At 43.2% G+C, this 24,730-nt stretch overlaps 1 pseudogene; it reads left to right on the top strand.

Moving 5' to 3' along the window:
- Positions 1 to 1,465: 1,465 nt before the first annotated feature.
- Positions 1,466 to 24,730, top strand: part of LOC147707805 (uncharacterized) — a 34,331-nt pseudogene continuing 11,066 nt past the window's right edge.

Below are 24,730 nucleotides of genomic sequence, written 5' to 3'. Positions count from 1 at the left end.
CCCCTGAGGCAGTAGTTTATACCGCGATTCTGGTGGGAGTACCGGAGCTTACCGGCGGCGTAACGGAATCGCAGGATTCCTTACGCAACAAGGTAATTAATTGGCTAAATATCCATAGGCCACTCCCACCCAATCTAAAAGGAGACGTCCTTATGGTCAGAAGGGTCCCATGGATTCGGTCTACTCCTAAAAAATGTGTGGGGGATTGCATAATTGTTAGTTTTAAAAGTCCGCAGGTTGCCCCATATATTTGTAATTGGCTCGGTAGTGCTGGTAATACCTCTATTGAAGTAGTGGCCCTTTCATACTTTTATCCAAATGCATACAATTCTGCCACGAGGAGGGATGAGGGTTGGACTAGAGTTGGCTTTGCAGTGGACGGCTCATGATGTAGGCCTAGGCACAATGCACTCCCTAACTATGGTAACTTCATCCACCCAAACAGATATTCTTGCCTTGATCAAGTTGACTGACCACAAAAGGGCCCTATCCAACAGTCCCCCCAAAAAACTCTCACCGGGGAGGTAGGCAGGGGGGTGATGAGACCAGCCTGCAACACTAACACCTGGCTGCAGGACTCCCCCAATAAAAATATGTTATCATTTGGAAGCCACAAGGGACAAGCAGTCAACTCTTTAAAGAGACCGACGGGTACGAATCTGTCTCCGGCAGCTGTGTGTGTCCCGCCCTTGACACTGGTACCTCTAACTGTTCCGGATATCCCCGACCCTCCCATAGCCTTTGAATCCACTACATCTGATGGGGCAGGAACGTCATGCACCCCACCTTTGAGGGTCCTCTCTTGGAATGTGGCGGGGATTGTAAATAAGGTGAACACAACTGACTGGGATCTCCTGATAAATGGCAGTGATGTCTGCCTTTTCCAGGAGACATGGGCAAGGGAACCCCTGAGTAGAACGGGGTATGAAATTTTCGAAATTCCGGATAAGTGGAGTGGTATAGGAAGGCCCTCGGGTGGCCTGGCGGTATGGGTAGCAACTCACATTGGGTGTCAGGCGGTAAGTATGGCTACGCTTTCGCAGGAATCCAGTGTGTGCTGCTCAGATGGTCTGGCCCATTAACCTGGGAAATTATTAATGTATATTCACGGCCCGTTGCCGCGGCAAAGGAGTCATCTACCTTAGACGACCTATCATCCTTTTTGGGCCAACTGCCAGGTGATTACAAGATAGTGTTGGGTGGGGATTTTAACTGCCACTTCGAACCCCTAGCAGATTTAAAGGAGGGCGCCCTCACTACTGAGGATGATTTCTGGGGAGTTCCACCATCCTCATCTCCACACCCCAAAACCTGGTCCCCTCTGGCAGTACAGATCATGTCCCTCACCCTGAATTTTGCATTAAGGGCTTGTAACGGGTGTACCCCGTCTGATACCCCCTCAGTGTGTACCTTCAACAGGAAAGGGCATGAGTCTAGGTTAGATTACATTCTCATAGACATCAGCATGTGGCCCAAAGTTCAGGATTTTAAGGTGTTACCCAGAATAGATAGCGACCACAATGCGCTCCTGCTGGAGGTGCAACATCCTGCACCTGTAGATGGGCCTTCAACTTCCACTTCTAGCGATGACCCTGGGAACTTGGTTCTCACTACAAATAGGCGTCGTGTTAAATGGGGGAAGCTGCTTAATGCGGAAGGTGGCATGAATAAGTTATATGAAATAGCACTCCCCAGGTTCAAAGAAGTGGATGATCTTATAGACCAACCGAGACCCATAGACTATAACAAGAAACTAGCGCAAATCCACGTGGAACTTGTGAGTGGTCTTGCGGATGTTTTCTATCCTGGGGTACCGTCGCGTAGGAAAAAGACTCATATCCCGGCCTGGTATAATTCTTCCTGCAGGAAGATTAAGTCTGAGCTAATTGCCACTATAAAAGATGGGTCCAACAAGGGCATGGTTGCAGAACTCAGAAGGGAGTATAAAGTGGCGATGAAAAAAGCTAGGGCAGAGTGGGATTGGAACCGCTGGCATGATCTGTATGATGCCCTAGATGCCAAAGATTCCAGGAAATTTTGGGCTCTGGTGAACAATGGGACAGGGGAACTTAAATCAGCAGTGGAGCCCAATATTGCCGCCTCTGTCTGGGAGGCCCATTTCGGGACACTCTATCAAGATTCTATTCTAGTGTCTGATGGTGTGGTGTCCGAGGATCTTGTTCCCTCGGAAGTGGGCCTAGAACTTACCCTTGGTGAGGTGATGACTGCAATGGAGAGACTAGCGTTGGGGAAGGCCCCTGGTTTAGATAAACTACAGGGGGATCTCTTCAGACACCATCCTGAGATCTGGGGCCCGTACCTCCTTATCCTTTTTAACACCATCTTAGGAGGTATGGCGATCCCTTGTACTTGGCTGGGGGCAGAGATTGTCCCCATATTTAAAAAGGGCTCCCCTCTGCTCCCAGCCAACTACAGGCCGATCAGCCTTATAGATGTCCCCCAAAAGCTATTCGCTCGTCTCATCCTGATCCACCTGTTGGATTGGGTGGAGGCCAATGATATCCTGAGTCCCCTCCAGGCTGGCTTCAGGAAAAATATGTCCACCATGGACCAGATTTTCCGCCTCGTCCTGCTTTACTGGAAGACGGTAAGGATAGAGATGGGAAGGCTGTACATGGTGTTCATAGACCTGAAGTCTGCCTTTGACCTAATCCCACGTAAGAAACTTTGGGAGGTCTTGAAAAAGTTAGGGGTACCTGCTCAGATATTAAATATTATAATCAGGCTCCACGATAACAACTATGCACAGGTCAGTTGTGGGAGGGACGGAAGACTGTCATCCAGGTTCCCTGTTCGTAGAGGGGTGAGGCAGGGCTGTGTCCTGGCACCGACCCTGTTTTGCCTCTTTATTAGCAATGTTATATCTCATTTAGAAAGGGTTAAGGACAATGATGCCCCACGTCTGGCAGGAAGGAGGGTTCCGGCAATTATGTTTGCAGACGATACCCTCCTCCTCTCCAAATCCCCAATGGGAATTCAGAGGATTCTGGACGGATTTGGTCTTTTCTGTAGCCAACATGGTCTTGAGATCAATACAGAAAAGACCAAATTCATGATATTTAATCCTCCAAAAAAAGCCAGACCCAATCCCACCCTGGGCACTGCCATCCTTGAGAGGGTAACTACCTTTTTGTATCTGGGAATAACGTTGCAGGAAAACTTATCCTGGGTCCCCCAGATAATGAGATCACGCCTTAAACTGTCCCAACTATCGGGTGCAATATTGAAGGTAGCAAACACCTTAACCTATAAGCCCATCAGCCCGGCACTTGAACTGTACCAAACCCAAGCTAAGGCAGCTGCGATATATGGGAGTGAATTATGGGGGCACAAAGCTGGCCAAGAATTAGCAAGAGTGGAAAACAACTTTGTCAGATGCCTCTTGGCTCTCCCGCGAGGCACACCGCTCTTGCCACTGAGATTAGACTTGGGCCTCCCCTCTATTACTGAGGAGTTAGAGTCAAAGCCGGTGAGGTTCTGGCATAGGCTATGGTCCACTAATGAACTCCAGCATTACAGGCAGGACCTTATTCATGTCATGAACCTGAATCAAAATGACAAAATTCCCTGGCTCGCTTTTATAAAAAAGGAACTGCACCTCATGAATTTATCCAAACTCTGGGAGGATCCCGAACAGGGCTGTCGAAGGGTTCCACGAAAAAAACTGGTCCAAATGTACAAAGAAAAAAGACTCTCTCTCCTGCTGAATGCGCAAAACAGCGGCACCCTCACAAATCGGTTTCTGGAATCCAAAAACTCCTATGTTTTTGAAAGTTTCATGGACCTTATTTTTCCCATCCTTGCGAGGAAATTATATGTACAATGGAGGCTAGGTACTCTGCCCACCAGAACATTTACCCACAAGTGGCACAATGGTGGTGATACGATGTGCCCAAGCTGCAATACTTATAAGGAAGATGAGCTCCACATTATGTTTGTCTGCCCTGCCTACAGCAAACCCAGAAAGTACTGGCTAGCGCCCCTTTGCAGAAATTTGGGGTTCAGTGACTATACCCATGCATTTAGAATAATGAAACCCAGCACTCTGGCCCATATTGTGTTTGCAGTAGCCAAATATCTAATGGCAATTTGGCAGATTAGGAAAAAAATTCTTTCATGTGTGGACATTGATATGGCTTGTTTTTAACCTCCTTTTTCCTTGTATAGGGGGAAACTAATTGTAAGATTGTATGAAATGTGCTTTTATTTGTTTTAAGCAATGTTTTTATAATTGCTGTACTGTATCTTTTATGGTCTATATGACCGAAATAAAGAATTTTTGGATTTGGATTTGGCTTCCGGTGCCTCTCCCTTATTGTTGAGGTCATGTCTTGACCAGAGAAATTATTACTGAATAGTGTGGGCATGCATTGGTCTAGAAAGGCATCTGCTTTAAATGGTATTTTATCTAATGGGACCTCATGTAAGTCTTTGATTGCTCTAATATGTTTGGGGAAACATATTAGCAAAGATACCAAACGTCAACCGTGAGAAGTGAAACACATAACAACTGTAGGAAATTTGGCTATGAGTTCTGCAGGATGTGGGACTTGTGCGTTAATAGCTCCACAACTTCCCCTTGCTGCTCCTCCATACGTACAGAGCACTCCACAACACAGAACCAGCGTAACTCAAAGACTAAATCTAACTCTACTAACCCTCCAAACAGTTACACTCCACCCCTCTCTCCCTCGCACAAGTCTCCTGCAACAACAGAAGTAAGTCAGGAGGGCGTGCTTTCTCCTTCATCTGTGCCAAAAGCTGGAGCAAACATCTTTAAAAGATCAGGATTGGCACTCCACTTCTCAACTTCCGCAAGAAGCTGAAGACCTGGCTGTTCATCTGGGAGAATTGTTGGGCCTACTTTCCTGCTCCAGGACCTGGATACATTCACTGGTAATAAGCTATACCGCACAAATCTACATAACAGCATTACTGCAAACAAAGCAGCACACCTTAGCCTTTGATTTTCTCAGGGTAGAAATGTAAAGCAGTCCAAGGGCTCATAAAGGGAGGTGGTGTGGGCTAATAATCACCATTCGTTGGTGCAGAAGCCTACTAAAAGAAATACCGGTCTGTCAGCACATATGATAAAGAAAGAATGTATTACCAGACAAGATACAATTCAATAGTACGTGCAGCATGGGAACAGACAGGAATGTGGCTGAATGTCCAACAAGGAGGAGTCTTCAAAAGTATTTTATTGGTGCAAACTACGAGGGACAAGCCTCACTAGTCATTCAAAAATGTTCAGTAAAAGAACAATATTGTTACATTTCTTAAGGTATTGATCAAAAGGGAAAGCTTCTCCCCATCAGTAGCTTCAGCAAGTTACTCAACTATAGAACACTAGGCCAATCAGAAGAGACCAAAACTGTGTGATGCCTGAACGGTCTGAGGTGTTTTCACTGTTGCTACCTAGGTGTTCTCTGTTCCTGACATTTTGAAACTGCCCAAGCTAATGCAATGTACCAGTAACGGTAACTTCTACAGAAGGGATTTGCAACATCTGTTCTGGTGAAGTGCGTGTAGACTGTGACACTTCCAAATATGGTGTACAAAAACGCTTGTGGCTAAGCTAGCATCATGTACTGTCTGAATGTGGTTCTTGAGCAAGCCTTACGTTGCAAGGGCAGCATTACTTACAACAACTTCAGAAACATTTAATTAATTATTTTATGTCAACGTTCCACCGGCCTTTAAAGTAGGTATTTGGTATCAAATTATAAAGGCAGTTTCCATACTGGCACAAAATAATAATACTCAATAAGTTTTTGTCCAGTCAGTGCTTTTCCTTTAGCAAACGGAAAAGTGCATTTATTACACACACACACACTACTAAATACTAAGGGGCTTATTTACAAGCCCCTTGCGTCGCTGGTGTGCCACTATTTCCCATTTTAAAAGTGGCGCAGTGCAAGGGACCTGTGAATATGCCCCTAAGCATTAATTTACAAATATACAGATAAGGGGCGTGGCTTGCGCGCCGAGCAGTGAAGACGCGCTTCCCGTGAGCTCCGTGTTGGACTCCTTATCAAATGCCGTGAGAGCGCTGTACTCTGCTGTTTTGGTCTTCGAAACAGGTCTACTGTCGGCGGAAGGCTCCGCGACCAGCATGTTACCGGCAGAACGGATTTCCAAGCGGCGAAGGCTCTAAATGACAAGCGGTAACTTTCTCTTCAGACGCGACGGGGGCGGCCGCCATTTTGTGCGCTGAGCCCGTGTCGTCGGTTCGTTACCTGCTTTAAGCTTTTTCTATATGTTGGGCATTATTCCACTGCTTAGCTCATAATCTTCACCACTATGGCGTCATTTTGGTTGCTCTTGGCCATTTTTTATGCCCTTGTTTCATGCGTGCAAATGACTCTATGCTGTCTCTATAACCAAACCATGACGCCATTTTCCTAATGCTTCAATTGACTGGATTTTGTCTCTCCTATCAAATATACATCGAGGATTGTTATTTTTACCTCATCACTCTACTTTTCGTATGCTCTGCGCATTTTCAGTGGTATTTATGAGGATGGTCACTTGTTTTTGTGTACTATAACGCTGCGCCTGGTGTCATTTTTCCACATACCCCAGTGCTATCCTTTCTCAGCGTTCTGCAATTTGTTTACACCTGACTTACTGTCGGTGTTTCCTCTCAGTGATAGCCCCTCTGGTGCAATATCTTTCTGACGGAGTATCTCTGGCAGCGTTTGCTGGCTCACATTATCATCACGGCTAATGACTCCAAGTTGTCTCAGACTCGTACCAAACCTAAGCGGCCTAAAAATGACCCGCCTTCTCCCATCAAGTCTTCCTCTAATCCTGTCCTCGACTCGATTCTTGAGGAGGTTCGCGGCCTCCAACCCTTTATGAGTGCGACTAATGACAGGCTCAAACAGATTGAAGACCGCTGGGTACTTATGGAAGGCAAAGTTTTGAACTTGGAGCAAAAGGTTAGCGACATTCAAGATGTTTCGAATAAAATTCCTCTCTTGGAGCAAGAAATCCACAAACTTAAGCTGCATACAGAGGATTTGGAAAATCGCAATAGAAGGAATAACCTACGCGTTTATGGTGTGCCGGAAAATTTGGAAGGTTCCGACATGGTGTCTTTTTTACAAAAATTTCTACAAGAACTTCTGGACCTCCAACCTACGTCATCTCCTCTGAACATTCAAAGAGCCCACCGACTTGGCCGCTTGAACTCTGCATCTAACAAACCGCGTGGCATTATTATGCTTTTTTTGTAATTCACAGAGCTGATGGCTGTGTTGCGTGCTGCAAGACTAAAACGACGTCTCCAGTGGTCTGGTCACAACATTTTCATATCCCAAGACCTCTCGACTGCGACTAATGCTAGACGTAAAGAATTCTTGAATCTTAGACCTTCGATGCGACAACTTCACATCCAATATGGCATTCTGCACCCTTGTTTCTGCAAGATTACTCATAACGGCCGAACCTGCTCATTTGATGATCCTCAAAAGCTCCATGCATATCTCCAAAGTGCTTCTCCGTCGACGATGGAAACTGTGCCTTAATCCTTCTTCTTGTGTCTACTCTTGAAATTCTAACATGTCGCTTCCTGTCTTTCTCCCACTGTTAATGCGTTCTTACCTACTGTTTCTTTGTTTGTTTCTTCTTATTCATCTGTACTTTTTTATTCCTCTACTTTCCGCTCTTACACTTTTTTCCTCACCGTATACTTATGTCCTCTTTCTCGGTTGCTCATGGGGACGTTTCAGCTGCCAGGTGTATCCCTGCCCCTAATGCTTCTGTTTCTCGCTTACTCTCCGATCAGGCGTCTGTGCCTTGATCTGTTTACTTTTCTCTATCTTTTTTCTTGTCTCTTTTTTAGCTTTCCCTTTCTTTCTTTTTTCCCCTTTCCTCTTCCTACATTTCTTTTCCTTTTCTTCATTGTTCCATTCATTTCTTCTCCTTTGCAATTTCTTCTTCGAATCTTTCCCTTTGCAATGTCGTTTGTCCTTCTGACCACGTTTTTAATGTGCGTTCTGAGTATTTCAAGAATTGCCCTTATTCGTATTTTATGTCATTGTTATTTCCTTTTTTGTAGTGCTTCCCTTGCCATGTGTCTTCTTCACGTGTCGTCCATCACCCCTCTCCTCAATGGTGTGTAATTTTGTCTCCTGGAATGTCCGAGGTCTTGGTCACCCTGTCAAGCGTCAAAAGGTATTGTCTCATCTATCCAAAATTGGTTCTCAAGTTTTTTTTCTTCAGGAAACGCACTGTTCCGATGTTGAATCAATCAAATTGAAGAGACAGTGGGTCGGTCGAGTTGTATTTTCTCCAGCGTGTCTTAAAAAAGGAGGGGTTGCTATTCTATTTCATAAGGCTTTGAATGTACAGATTATATCCTCTCAGCATGATGATGAAGGACGTTGGGCAATGGCTAAGGTTGTTATCCATAAGAAGACAATGATTTTACTCAATATTTATGGTCCAGTACGTCCTGACCCTAAGTTTTGGAGTGCTATTAAATCCCTGATTTCTTCCATAGACTGTCCTGATTTTATCATTGCTGGTGATTTTAACCAATGGTTGGACCCATTTTCGGACAGATTATCCTCCAGTAAATTTCAACCGGACAAATCCCACAAAAGTTTCCAATCTGCCATTGCCTCACGTCCATTATATGATTCTTGGAAATTATGTAACCCAGATGTGTTGGAATATACCTTTTTCTCCTCTGTTCACCACACCCACTCTAGAATTGATTACATTATGATTAGTAAATCCTTACTCCCCTCCATTCACAAATCTACCATTGGATCCATTTTTATTTCTGACCATGCCCCTGTCTCTACCTCACTTGATCTGTCCCTGATACCCTCTAAATTTAGTCGCTGGAAGTTTAACACCTTTCTTCTCTCTGATGAAATTTTTCTAAAGGAAAGTGCGGAATTTTCTACTGAATTTTTTACATTTAATGATCCCTCTGATACTTCCATTCCCAACAATTGGGATGCGTTTAAAGCAGCATTTCGAGCATTTACCATCTCATATGTGGCTAAAAAGAAGAAACTCAATAGGGAAAAGTACGACAACCAACTTCGTACGATTAAGAACCTCGAACATTAATATTTCTCTTCTTAAACCTTTCTCCTCTCTTCATGATTTGATCTTAGCTAAAACGGACCTTAACAAGATTATTACCAATGAAGCTAGTAATACCCTCCTCAAAATTAAACCCAAATTTCATGGTGGCCAAAATAAAGCCGGGAAGATGTTAGCAAACTATTTAAAAATCAAATCTGAACGCAAAAATATTGGTCCCATCTTTAATGATTCTCTAAACAAATTGGTTACAGCTGATAAAGATATTGCTGATGTCTTCCACTCCTACTATCACTCTCTATATACTGATGACACCCACCCCTCTAATGTAAACGTATCCTCCTTTTTTGAGGGTCTTTCCCCTCCCCCATCCCTACCAGATAAAATTGCGACCTTAGAAGAGGAAATTTCACTTCAAGAGGTTACCCGAGCCATTCAATCCCTCAAGCGCTCGAAGGCTCCTGGTCCAGATGGCCTTCCTGTGGAATTTTATTCTTCGTTTCAAACCTTTTTTGCCCCTAAACTTCTACAGCTTTTTAACTCTTTTATTGGTAATGCGAAGCTTCTGGGTCCTTTTTGGAAGCATTAATTATCCTCATTCCGAAACCTGATAAAGATCACACCCAATGCAAAAATTATCGTCCTATATCCCTGATAAACTATGATTGCAAGATTTTTGCTAAAATACTTGCTTCCCGTCTTGATTCCCTTATCCCCCGTCTTATCAAGACAGACCAGGTGGGTTTTGTAAAGGGTAGACTTGCTACGGACAATGCTCGTGTATTCTCTAATGTCATTGCTCACAGCAAACATCTTAAAGTCCCTTTAGCTGCTCTATCCTTAGATGCTGAGAAAGCATTTGATCGCATCAACTGGCAATATCTCATTCATACCCTACGCTGGTTTGGTTTTGGCCCTTCTTTTATTTCTGATTAAACTTCTTTATTCCTCCCCACGTGCTAGTCTTTTTGTCAATAACCACTTTTCCAAATCATTCTCCTTGTCTAGAGGCACTCGTCAGGGATGTCCTCTTTCTCCCCTACTGTTTATTCTCTGTCTTGAGCCCTTCTTAGAAAGAATTCGTTCAAATCCTAACATCACTGGTTTGACATTGGCCTCTATTGAAACTAAATTGTCCGCTTATGCTGATGATGTACTAATATATATGTCCAATCCTGAAACCTCCCTCCCGCCATTCATGGATGAGGTACGTTTGTATTCCTCTATTTCAGGATATAAATTGAACTTATCCAAAACGGAAGTCCTTCCTCTTAATCCACTTTGCTACCAATACATGTTTAACGATACTGATTTTGCTTGGTGCCCCTCAAAAATTAAATACCTTGGCATCTGGTTTGCTCCCTCCCTAAAAGATACCCTTAAATTTACGTTTGACTCTCTTATAAAGAAAATTACCTCCCTTCTTCAAATATGGTCCCCATTATTTCTTTCCTGGTGGGGTAGATTGGACACAATTAAAATGATGATTACACCTCATGTTCTTTATACGGTGTCTATGCTTCCCTTCAAAATTCCCCTTTCATATTTCTCTTGCTTAAACTCTTTATGTACTAAATTTTTGTGGAATGACAAACATCCCCGAATAGCACTACAGAAGCTGATTCGCCCTAAATCTGAAGGTGGAGTTCGATATCCTAACTTTAAAATGTAGCACTCTGCTTTCCTGATCAAACAAGCCTTTTCTTTAGCATATATTTTTGATGACACTCCTGTACCTACATGGGTTCTTCTGGAACGCTCTTTCCTGAAAGATTTTTCATTTCAAAATGTTGTTTTTATGTCAAACTGTTCATTTCTGACTAAATACCCTATCTTGAAATACTCCCGAAGTGTATTACACAATGTTTTCTCCACTAATCTTTAAACATTGCAATGTTTTTTATTATCTGTTGTATGGTATAACAAATTTCTTCGTTACAAGGGTAAATCATTTTACTTTAAGCATTGGAAAGAGAAGATTATTGTATTTGTTCATCAGTTTTTTGATCATGACTCTCTCATTCCTTTTTCAAACCTGCAACTGTTATTTAATTTACCTTTGTCTTATCTTTCTGAATATAACATTACTACATCTGCAATTCAGTCGCACTTAGCTTCCCTTTCCATTCCTGTTGTCTCCCCATCTTGTGATCCTACCTCTTCCCTTTATTCCTTATTTTCCTCTCAACAACCTCAGGCTGCCCTTGTTTATTCATTATTACTGTCACCTAGTTCAGATCGTTCTAAATCACCTGTTGAGATTGCATGGGAAACGGACCTTAATATGTCTCTCTCTGTCCTGTTATGGGAACGTTTATGGTCCAAATTGTTTAAGATATCTCCTGCTGCCCGCATTACCCAATCGTTGTTGTTCATTTATCATAGAGTTATTATCACTCCTGTAACTGTTCATAAGTTGTCCCCAACATCATCTCCAATATGCTGGTCCTGTGCTAGTGAAACTGGGTCACTTAAACATTTATTGTTTGAGTGTTTTCATGTTTCATCATTTTGGAAAGAAGTTTGGAAAACCTGTATGTTAATCTTTGATTGTTCTGCCCAGTTCACTTTGCAGGCTATTTTTCTAGGATCATTATCGTCTGATGTAGATATTATCTCTTCTTCTGAGAGATTGTTGGATTTGTTTATTTCTCTTGCATTTAAAGTTATCCTATTGTGTTGGAAAGATAATTCTAAAATTTCTATACACACCTGGTGGAATTTTGTTTGTGATGAACATAGAATCGCTATCGCTTCGTCCTATTCCATTCCCCTTAAAATTAAATCTGATCTCCTTTGGCTCCCCTTTACCGCTTATCTTTCCTCCAAATCTCATCCTTGACTGATGCTCAGTATTCCCGCTTATTCTCCCCTTCTCTTTTCTCTCCCTTTTCTTCCCTTTTTCTGTACTTGCTTTCTTTTCATTCTTTCTTCTTTCCTCTTTCCCATACTCTTGGTTTTCCCCTTTTTTCCTTTTCTCTTCTCTATATGCTCATTTCTTTCTTCGTTCCTATTGCTCATGCATATGTTTTCCTTCCTCTCTTCCTTATTTCATTGTTCCAATTTTCTTGTATAACATATGTATTGTATTTAAAATCTAAAATGCTAATAAAAATCTCTTAAACAAAAAAAAAACAAATATACAGATAAGGAAGATAGAAAATACATTAAGTAATATTCTGCAATCACATTTGAACCCTAAAAGGTTATGAGCCTCAAAATCACAGTACCCTCCCCAACCTATACAAGATAGACATCACCATATAGGGGAGTATGACGTTAAATAAACAAAGCCTATTAGCTTTATCAAGGGTCATCACAACATATAAGGCAATCCTACCAGCTTTGTCAATGTTTCACCATATTAAAAGACCAACAAACCACATGTTAAAAACACCATAATTTGATCTGCAAGGGCAGAAATCGATAATAACCTTGTGTAAATGCAGTAATCAATATTAACGATGTGTAAATGAAATTATTGATGTAAATAAAGCAATTTAACATTGATCAAAAATCACTGTCAGTATTATTATATCAATAAAGCTTCTTGTAATGAACATAACATGTGCCCGTGTCCTTTTTATATATTTTCAGGCCACATAAAATGCAACCATAAAAACAGCCCCAAAAAAGCATTGCACTCCGTGTGCGTATATTTTTATACACCTTCAAACCCAATAATTTGTAGCCAAAGAACTAGTCTCAAGAGGGTGCTCCACTCCCAGCTGAAGAGCGAAATATCCAGTCTTGGGACTGCTTTTGATAGTGATAAAGATCCTGGGAGTCTACATTTCCAGGGCCCCGCAAACATAAGGTCAGTGGATATAATATTTGTGGAGAGGAACTACATCACTGTTTTTTTAACGTTGGTGATGCCCCTGCCGTCCTGGGGGTCACCACTAGGCAAGACAAATATCTAGGTAAGCCTCCCCATCAGACATTATGGAGAGCTCCCTCCAACAAAACAGTGAATATTTGAACAGAGGGTCTTATACTCTGTTCAGAAGCTTGAACGTATTTTTTGGTTTATTTTTCTTTCTTTTTTTCTTTTGGGAGGTGGTGCCCCAGTCCCATCCGGGATACCTGAAGCATTTTTTCAGTTTGGGGCAGTGGGTGGGGCCCATTCCCAGCTGCCCTGAATTCTTTTTAGCTCCTGCCTCGGCCGGGAGCCAGTGATACTCTGTTGGTGCGCAGCCGAGGCAGGAGCACCTGGGAAATGACAGGAATGCGCTGTATAAAGTTAAGTAAGGTGAATTTCAACCCGTTCCCTATCACGCAGCACGGCTCAGCAAAGTGGCTTGCTGTGCTGCGTGATTATTTGCTAAATATATGCTGCCAAGTGTATGACTTATTTTATTGGATTAAGGTATACACTTGGTGGGAGGAGGATAGTGCTCCACAATTCAATCATGTTTACTGCTTCCTCCTTCTCTCATCAACCCAATTATTGACATGACACATGATGACGTTTTTTCAGGCCATTTTATAAACAATGGCAGCCATAATGAGAATCCGGTCATTTATACTGTTGTTCTACTTGGTGTCTGTGGTGGTTGAGATGGGGAGTTTTTTAAGCCGGTGGTGTGTACTGTCCATGTGCTGCTCCTCATCTCCAACCTGTTTTAATGTTTGATAGAGAAATAATTAGTTGAATTCCACCTCAAAATTGTTTGCTGCCTTGAACAACTTTTCTTTTTAAACATGTCTTATTCCGTTTCTGTAAAATGTTGTGAATACAACTGATTTAATTTTATTGTTGCAGAACTTAACTAGTATTTTGCATTGCATGCCGTTTTTCTATTCTGCTTTCTCTGCACTTCTTTCTCCTTATGATCCACATTTTTAAAAGCTGATGGGGTACATGGAGAAACTGGTCCCTGCAACGTAATTACTTCTTGGTATGTTGCTGCCCTGGTAAAGTAGTTAAGGGTTTTAGAGGAAAACTGAATGCAGAGCCTTGGCTCTCTCATTAGAAGACTCTAGTGAGAGGATGCGTCCATCACAGTGTTGCTGGAAGTCTATTCAATTTTAATGCGGCCAATGCAGTTATTTTTTTTATTTTTAACTCTAACTTTATTGCACGCTTTGCAATAAAATGTAAGTATATGTGGACAATAACTCGTGTAAAGAGTCAACTTTGCCATTTCAGATCTCAACCTATTATGTACCATCTCTGGATCAGTCTGGCTCTTTTCTGTCCACTTAATATTTAATGATACATAATATGTTGAAGCTCTTAGAGATAACACATCCATAGCAACAATTAATGCAATACCCTCTTGTACAGGTCTGCTTATGTAATGCTGCGTCATCAACTTTCCGAGTTTTGTTAGTAATATTCCAGTATCTGTTTCTGCATAATTTATATTATTAATGCCACTTGCTGTAACGTGCACAAATTCCAGAACATAAAGCTTTAAAAATCAATGAAATATGGTTTTTAATGTGCAATGTGCGCATATTCACAATGCATTTTGGGGTGTTTGTTAGCATCAGTCCTACATTTTGAGGGCACCTACCTTTAGCTTCGAATACAACTTAGATGAGGAAGGGTCTTGCCTAATTTTATGTCATTAGAGCTTCAAGAGACCACCAGGGGAGCCTTTGAGTTCTTACAACTGTAAAAGCACCCACCCCTCAGGGTAACCGCTGGTAGTCCTCTCAAAACAATATTTATAACCATATGTGAGCTGTAGCTTTGGGCCCTCTATGTTTTGTAAGGAGTTATTCATCAATGCTCCCTGGCTGTAAGAGATTATGAACTTTTGCATGGTATACCCCTAGAATTTTGCTGTTATTGTTGGCTTTAGAACTCTTCACACTACCCCAGCAAACAACTAGTACAGTGCCTGCGTTCCCCCATTTAATATTTCTAAAGTTGATATATTCCAAATTGGTATATTTAGCTTACCTATATGTCCCCAGTATATGGCACCAGGTGCACTCAGGGCCTTTAGGTTAAACGGCACTCATGAATTGCAGCCCTTATTGTGACATCCAGGACAGTGGCCATGTAAAGAGGGCTTCAGACCTTTCACTGTAGCCTGACTGTATTAGTGTAAAAAATGCAATTCTACCTGTCAAAAGAAACCCTTTTAGCAGGTCGAAGCCTTCCTTTTAAATATTAATCAGTCACCCCTGTGTAGGCCTTATATTCCATAAAGCAGGGTGCATGATATTTAAAACTTGGACGTGTGCAATATTGGTGTTAAACATATCCTCACAGTGACTAACACCTGAAAGCTATTTTGCACTTTAGCAAGCTGGTTGTTTCATAGAGAAACATTGGGGTGCAATATTAAATATAATAATGCTCTTTCGGTATGAAATACCTAGATATATAATGCCGGGACTCTTTGTGATAGTTATTAAAAACCCAATTAAATGGTGGGCTGATTTTTTGATAAACAGTAAGGAAAAGGTACTTTTAGCAAGTTATCTTCTCCATTCTTTAAGCCCCTGAAGTTAATTTGCATTAGGATCCAGCTGTAGCCCTCTAAGTGCTCAAGCCATAAATGAGTTGCACAAATGTTTCCCATAGCAGAGACAAAGGTCTCTGTGTTAAGAGGTGTATTTTTAATTTCTGGCCAGATGACCATTTGGGATGTGCCCAGCATCTTAATGTACTTCAAAGAGTCTTCCACTTCATAAGCAGATGTCAAATGACACAAGGCCAAGCCCCTTCCTTTGTTCTCCCAGTAAGGCAGGCAGCAAAAATGTAGAGGGGAGCTGCTCCCAGAAATGGTTTGGAGTGACCACAGACAAGAGGCTGCTCATTTTCCTGGCCACACCTTTGGGGTGGGCACGCAGGTTCTGAACACAAGTAAAGGGTTTTACCATCTTGAATTCGGCCAGAGATGGGCACTGTTGAATAGTTTGCATTAGGGTACATAGGGAATGTTCAAACGTGGGTAGGGTAACCTTTAATAACTTTTAATCTAGTGGGTAGGGAGGAGCCAGGAGTCACTCCCACCCACAAGCAGATGTCAGGTATAAATGTGGTATCCTCAGTACCCTTTTTAGAACTCTACTGGAACCGAGGAGGAAATCATGATGATTGAAACTGCTGTCTGAGAACTGAGAAGATCCCTGGAGGACTGGACCTACCTCCTCTTCTACCCAGGACAAATAATTGGACTCCAAGGGTCATAAGCTTGATCTCCTGTTTCAGTGACAGGGTCACAGCAAGCTATAGGAGGCCTTTCCTGCAACTTCCCAACTAGGCAGTTCCAGCTGGACATATTCTGCTCCCTGCAATTTGCCTCCTTTGGAGTGAGCTCTGGCCCCATGTGCTGTTTCTGAGGTCCTTGAACCTTTGGCTGTCTCTGGCTGGTCTTCTCCGACCTCCCCTGGCAATCCGGAACTTGGAAACTGTTTGGCTCCAATGACCTCTGGAGGACAAGGACAAACCAACCAAGCCAGTCTGACCAAGGGCATCGCCCCTGGGCCGAAAATTTAGGTTTCCTCACTCTGAGATTTTCTACAACAGCAAATCATCATTGGCAGGACCTTGTGGAGATGGTGTATAGCCTTATGGAGCCCTTTTGGCTACAGTATGCAGTCTTGGCCTGTTGGAGGAATCCGAGCTTCAAAAAATGTGATTAAGTGAGAATGAAGAAAACTTGTAAATGTAAATGTAAATGTATAGGCATTTATATAGCGCACTACTTACCCGTAGGGTCCCAAGGCGCTTTGACCGCTGCGAAACCCTTCCTGGCTTCCCTGAGAGATGGTCCCTTAATGGGTATCTCCAGGGTGAGACCAGGCATCCCCGGCGGTCTGGTGGGGCCGTTAGTGAAGATGAGGCAAGCTAATGCCCAGAGTTGCCGAGTGTGATCACTGATCAGAGTGGGCACCGAGGCGAGAGAATTATCGAGTCCGCTGACCCTGGTCAAGAAACCTGCCGCGCCGGGAATCGAACCCTGGTCCCGGGCCATCCTCTGCTCTCGAGTCTGCCGCCTCTAACCAGTGAGCCACACTACAGCCACAAAACTTGACTTAGGGAATGCTGCAAAAGTTTCTGGCCAGCAAGGGACCATTCCAGTGTATGAAATTCAAATTTATTCACTCAGAGTCAAAAACCATTGCCATCACCAGGACATAAAACAACAGCTATCAGACCTTCAGGAGTCCTCTTTGGGACCCCCCCGGGCCAAAATTAAAAAGAAATTGCGGCCCAAGGCCATGTTAATTAATAAAGGTCAGGGACCTACTCCCTGAGGCCCAATTTATTAATATGGAAAATGGGTGTGTGGCCCTCTTCCCCTAGGAGGATAAATCTGCAGGGACCCCATCTACTGGGGTCTGATCCGTTAAATATAGGAAGAGGGGGCGCAGCCCTCTTTCCAGAGCCGGATTCAGCCCCGTGGACAACGTTCCCTGGGAACCAATGAATTTGTTTAAGTGGAGGGTGGACCACGTGGACCCCATTCCTGAGCCTTTAAAGGCCCTCAGGACCCCATCCCCATGGGGCCGCTCACTTGCCGTGTCCCTGTTAGCTCACCCACGGGACACAGCAGTTTTCCTGCCCTCATCGGCATGGGCAGGGAAACTTATGTGTTCTCCCATCTGGAGGGAGCATTTTGAAAACTCCCACCAAACGGATCAAACACAAAGTCTGCTCCCAATGGGCAAAACCTTTAAAAATGGCCCCGCCGGCTGGGAGCAGTCTTGAGATCAGTTTCCCTGCCAGCATTGATAAGGGTAGGGAAACAGATCAAGATATTACCACTGAGGGAGAAGCATAAATAGCTACCTCCTGTGGGCAGGAGAAATGCTGGCTCATGGAGCATATGGGGAGACGGCTGGGGCTGTAGGGTTCCCGGGGCTCCCCCATCAGGCCCCAGCATGTGTATGTTGGATGCCCTGGGTGGGCACCGCGACACCCACCAATGTAAAATAGTGGCCTAGAGGAAGGGTATACCAGTGGCCAAAAAAGGCTTGGGAATGAGGGCTTTGTCCCCTTCCCTGTTAAAAAAAACCACAACTCCGGGGGAGGAGGTCTCCAGTGCCGGAAATGGCTCAGGGAGGGGGGCCCACATACCTCTCTCCCTTTATTAAATTGATTGGACCCAGGGGGACGGGTCCTTGGGCCAAAAACTGATCTTAAATTGATTGTGCCCTGGTAGATGAGGCCCCCCTGGCAAAAATGGCTTGGGGAGGAGGGACACGTGGTCCCCCCTCCCCTTTTAAATACATAAGGCTCTGGGGTGTGGTCCCCAGGGCCTAGTGAAATTTTCCTTTTAAAAAGTGGCATGTACCTAGGGATCGGGTCCCCTGGAACTTTTTAAGGCTGTTCGCCTCCCTCCCTCCATTAATTACTCAGCCCCCGAGGATGGGTCCCCCTGGACCTTTTTAGTGTTCAGGAGGGGGGGTTTATTCCTCATCCTTGTTTCTTACCTCAGCCTTAGGGGATGGGGTCCCCCAGGCCTCTCAGAAACTAAGGGAGGGGGACATGCATCCCCCCCCCTAAAAAATAAACATGCATTGCCCCACCGAGCACAGGCCCACCCCAGGCAATTTTAAATAAAAAAGTGCAGAGCCTGCTTGTTTTTTTCCCCAATTATGACACGTATTCACATATCCTCTTTGAATTTGCAGCGAAATGAAAATTGTCACTAGGCGGGTGTAGGGTTTTATGGTATCCGTACTCTGGCAACTATTTCTTTTTTTGTCTTTGGACTCAGGACTGAGTCTGAAGTCTTAAGATGACTGCCACCTCTTCCTGGTTGATGTGGTGGCAGCCAATCATATATCAGCTTGAGATCTGTTGGGCATGTGGATCCTCTGTGGGGTGATATATGCATAGGACCTCATCAACAAATAAATGGCGCAGTGCTGCATGCCATTTTGCTGCGCCAAACTGCGTCATTTTATAAGCACAGGGATGCATCATAATAACAACAATATGATTCAGCCGTGTGCTTTTCCCAGCGCTGGCGCATGATTGGCTGTCATGCACCAGCAAGGCACCCTTGTGTCATGTTGCATGTGTATCTGCATTGCGGGGATGATTGTTTTTGTGCAGTTTAGTGTCCCTTGCTGCACAAAAATAATTCCTGCTCAAAAACAATCACTGATGGCATTTTCCTCTTTCTATGCATGCCGCAGAATGCAGCATGCATAGAAAGAGGAAAACACGAGGAGAAATAAAAGTATTTCTCCTCTTTGCACAACTCCTACGTCTACCCTGGGCGATGTAGGATTCTGAAGCATTCCCTGCTTAACAAAACGTTGTAAATCTGGGATTGTGTTAGGTTCTCTGGATGTTGCATGGAAACACCCACAGCATCACTCATGGAACATCCCTTTTATGCAGAGTAATGCCTGAAAGGGGGCCATATTGAAAAGACTACAAAAAGTCATGCAGGGTGACTTTACATGGCCTTGTAAAAATGAACAGGCACACTGTGCTGCCAGTGCATCAAAGAAAGTGAAGCAACTGTGGAGCATTGGCATGTAAATGAGGCCAGTCGTTTTTTAACCTTCATTTCTCCAAAACTACTGAACGGATTTACACCAAAATACACAGAGCACTCTTTCTGGGCCAAGATCTAGCTTTCTTCCAAATTTGGTGTAAATCCCTTCAGTGACCTGGGCTGCAGCTGTGTCTAAAGTTCCTAAAGAAAAATCAATGCCCCCCTCCACTTTTAAACAGCCCCGTTTGACAAATCACACCAAACTTTTCATGCACAACCTAGTCACAATGTAGCACTTTTTAGAAAGTTTTGTGGAGATTTGTCAATGGCTCCAAAGTTACTAGCAATGTAAACAAATGCATTTACTATGGAAGCAAAATCTATTCCACAATCCCAGTTAAAAGCGGGTTGTGCTTTAGAATACCATAAGCCTTGAAATTCACCAGTTAGTGTATGTAATACATCATAAACACCATAGCTCATGCCCCGCCATCTTATGATCTTTGTAGCCAGCCTTTTTCTTTTACACGCCATCAGCAAAGGGGTGTATTGAGCATAGTGTGGGAGCATAGTTTGAGTTGCATCCAACAACAAAGAAGGTGTACATAACTATTGCACTCTCACCAGAGTGCTAACTTCATCAGTGGTCCACCCACGTATTGCAAGTGTGCATGTGATACTGTTGAATAGTGCTAACATGGTGCCACACGTTATAAATACTGAAAGTGGACACTAAAGGCCTTATTCACAAAGTAAATTTACACATGTAGATTTACACATATGTAAATGTATTCTTGAACCTAGATGTAAGTCTACTCTTTTACACAATTTTACATTTTAGAGAGCAGGCTTCCCCATAACAGATGACAAGTCGGAACATCAAAGACAAACTTCCTGAGTGTAGAAATATTACTACTACTAAAATTTAACGTATATAGAGAGCTGCCTATAACAAGCTATAGGGAAAAATAATAATGTATAATTATTCTTTAAAAAATATTTAACATATTTTACTTTAAAACCAAAATGTAAATTCATTAAAGATAATGATTATTAACCTAAAAATAATAAAATACCATAATGCTACAACACAATAACTTATCAAATAAAATTGTATTAAATCAATATTTAAAATATACTAATTTAGTTTATAAATAAATATTGAATTATCTAAGCAAATATTTACAATTTTTATTAAATATTTAAACATTTAATGCAGCATGTGCATCAGGCCCAAAAGTGTGAATATCTAATACAAATTATGTGGTGGAAAGGGAAACTTAAGGAGGCCTGGGAATGATACCTGCACATACACAAACACACTTACAAGAGTCCATCCATTGCAATTCACTAAAGGTACACGCACCTCTATTCCACTAGTACTCCAGCCCAAAGGGCTCAACTCTACTCTAACTAAGGCCCGATTATGATATTGGGTAGTCCGACCACCCAATTCCAATATGACTGACAAGGTGACAGTCGGAAAAGGCTCCTTTACACACTGCAGCTTGTGCTGTGGCCCAGGGAAAGGGCTGCAGCACAAGTTGCCGGGTTAAGAAGCACACATCCATGTACTGTGTGCCATGCACCATGCGGTGCATGGCACACGGTGCATGGAGTGTGTGGGGGCACCATGAAAAGGCTGTTGAAAAGGGACATTGTAATCCCAACGGCCATGCCTGCCTCAGCACCGCCACCACTCAAGGGATATGATTCTGACTACCACCGCAAAGGGACTGTAGTTCCTGTCAGAGACAGCAGTCTTCCTCCTGGTGGTTTCGGTCCAACCACCTGCATCATATTGCAGCTGTCAGACTGAAGGGCTGTCTCCCGGTGGGACCGCTACTGACAGCCTGTCGGTGGCAGTCCCAAGAACATCTTAAGGAGTCCCTAAGCCTTGAATGAAGTAAGTCATAGTCCACACATGGCCACTCTTAAGTACTGCAAGGAAATCACATACAACTCAATGGAAGCAGGGAATAACACTGCCAACACAGCGGATCATCAAACAACTTCATGGTGTAAATCTACATGTTAGGACTTTAACAACAATGTCCCTTTTTGTTGATTTGGCCTGTAAAATATAAATGTATACTATGGTGTCCATGATTCTAACTCTAGGATCTAGCATCTGGTTTGATACAAGAACTGAGCCTGTGTGCAGGAGCACCAAGCACTATTTTCTGCATCATGTGGCACACAAGCTAATCTCAGATTTTGTCAATAGTCAAATGCAGGTTTTTAAGAGCATTGTGTATATTATTAAATATTCCCAAACTGCATCTTCAACTTTAACTGCAAACACCTGAGCCAGCACACTCTGCTGCTTTTATGGAGGTTAAAAATTCTTCTTTGACTTTGGACGCTAACTTTGTCAAGTTCCCTCAGTGCTGCTTAAGAACATGAAGATGAGTTTCTACATGTTTTTGTTTCTTAGATAATACATTCTTTTGTCAAACATATTGTCTTTAACTTTTGCTAACAAGCCATTCACCTTGTTCCAAGGTGTTTTTTTTCTTAGAGTTACAGTTGCAAATTGCAAGTGTTAGACCTGGCACCATTCACTTGGGTCACCCTTCCATTTTTTGCTGTTGCCTCTTATGTTTCTGCTGGTTTTAGATGCTTTTGGGAATTGTGCCACTGCTATACAGTGCCACAGTGCATGTGCTTCCTATGGTGAATTGATGTACGGATAAGTGACTCCATGATTGGCTTGTTTGGTTTACTTGTCAGACCCTAGTACAGTGCACTGTGTGTGCCCAGGGCTTGTAAATTACTGATTGTTCCACCCACTGGAGCAGCTTGTTAGTGTGTGTCAGGTCTACCATTGCAGAGCCTGTGTGCAGTCTGGTACTACCATGTTGACTGGGCAAGTGCACCCACTTGCCAGTCCCTAAACCTTCCCTTTTATACATATTGGTAACCCTTAAGGTAGGCTCTAGGGCAGGGTGCATTGTAGATAAAAAGTAGGACATGCCCTGGTCTCTGTGGCATGTCCTGATAGTGAATTACAGCCATTTTCATTTTTCACTATTGCAAGGCTACCTGTTCCCCATCGGCCAGAATGGGCAGCTTGATTATAACATCTTATAATCCTAACTGACTCAGGGAACTAGGTAGAAATTCGAGTTTCGTATGCCTGGACTCAGAATGATAAATTAGATCTTTTAGTAAAGTTGGTTTTACCATTCTGTGTTTGAAAATACCTTTTTTAGAAAGTCAGTTTTTTCTTGCCTAACTATCCAAGCCTGCCTCTGCTAGGTTGTGTATTCCTTGTCTAGAGTTTGAGTGACAGGGGCTGGGGGATTCCAGAAAACAGGGTGAGTCAGCACAGGACTGAATAGACCCATCTGCATGTAGCGTGGTGGGAGGGGAGCACCTGGTACCTGAATAGGGCTGTGCCAGCCTTAAACAATGATGGCTCCACCTCCTGTGGTGCGTCTAATGTCCCTGGCCTACACTGTCAAAGGAAGAGAAGTAGTCCTGTAAACAAAGTGCTCCAGGACTGACCAGAACTGGTTTGGGTTAGGTACATACATTCTCTGCCTTCAGAGACAAAGGATTTTGGTGTATAAAAGAGGGGACCCAGACACCAGAACTTTAGATCACTTCTGGAAATATAGACAAACCTTTGCTGAGGAGAAGAACCAGGAAGCTAAAGGAGGAGACTACCCCTGTGCTGTGTTTTTGGGGGTTGGCCTACAGTGGTTGCGTCATTGCCAAAGAAAGGAGAAGAGGACTGAGTGTGCTTTTCATCAACTTGAAGGAGAATCTCCAAGTGCTTGAACTAGAGCTTGCCTCCTGCCTGAAGTCTCAGGGATACAAGACTTCACCAACCAGCTCCCCCTGAATTACCTTGCTGGGAATTGAAGTGCCTGTTGTTGTGCTGGGCCTTCTGAGAGACTTCATGTCACTGGGAGCTGGAAGCACGATGCAACAATGAGAAGCGTGTCGCCGCTAAAGCAGCTGTTGTTGCATTGCCGAAGCATGGCGCATCACCGGAGAACCGTGACGCTGCCGCAGAGGTCGCCATCGCATCACCGGAGAAGCCCATTGCAGGGCCTGTCACAGCTCCAAAGATCATCGAGTTGCTTCACGCCCGTCAGGCGTGTCTGCATATTATCAATGATGTTGCACCGTAACCAAGACATCATTTTGTCGCATTGCACCGGAGAAGAGTACCACATCGAGGTGCCGTCTTGTCGCATCGCACCGGAGAGCCATAAGAAACCGACGCATCACCTCCCCACACAGTAAGGAAGCGAGCATCAACTCCCCTGCGCAGCAGTAAGGAACCGACGTTTCCACTCCCCTGAGTGTAAGGAACCAATGCATCAACTTCCCTGTGACCCTTTTGTTTTCTTTGCGTTACGTATCCAAGATACATTGAGAGTAAAGTGTTGCATTTACAACTTGACAGAACTGAGCAATTTTCTACCATTTTAAAGTCTATTTTTGAGTACAGTATTGTGTATTTTTGTCATTTGGTCTTGTGTTAAGTCTTTATAAAAATAATTATTTTTATAATACAACCTGTGTGGTGTTAATCTGTAGTGTTGTTACTGTATTACTGTATGTGTTCACAAATGCTTTACACACGGCTCTGAGATAAGCCTGCCTGCCAAGCTACCAAGTGGGTGAGCAGGGGTTATTTTAGGAGTGTACCCCCTTACCCTGACTAGATTCAAGGGTTCCTATTTGGTCAAAGGTACCTACCTCTGCCAACTAGAGAACCCCAAATCTAACAGCAAGCAAAATGTATCCGATTTTTTCTGCTTAATTCTGCTAGCAGCGATCTTCTATTATGGAGTTAACGGACTGAAGGACTGGTTCTGTTTTGACTGCAGCCCTCGAATCTGTACTGTTGCAATACATGCTGTTACCATCCACGCCTTTGCTCCATGGTCTTTACCACACATATACCATTATCATGCATGTCTTACCACTCAAGTCTTTACCTTGAACATACATATAAATGCATTAAATGAACCTTCACAACACATACCATTACCACACATACCTTCACCACACAAACCTTTACAATGCAACTTTTTTATTTGAAAAAAGTTTAATAAATGTGGAATGAATAATTAAAAAGAATGTAAGCATTCACTATATATATGTCAGATATCATATTTTTTACAATATTTGTAGGCATTAAAAATAATACATACAGTGTGCATCTCCACGCAACAAAAGTCAACACAACGCAACACATCACA

This window comes from Lissotriton vulgaris, chromosome 6, assembly GCF_964263255.1.
Source record: "Lissotriton vulgaris chromosome 6, aLisVul1.2, whole genome shotgun sequence".
Lineage (NCBI taxonomy): Eukaryota > Metazoa > Chordata > Amphibia > Caudata > Salamandridae > Lissotriton > Lissotriton vulgaris.
Note: the sequence above shows the minus strand (reverse complement) of the source record. Positions and strands in the feature narration are given on the sequence as shown.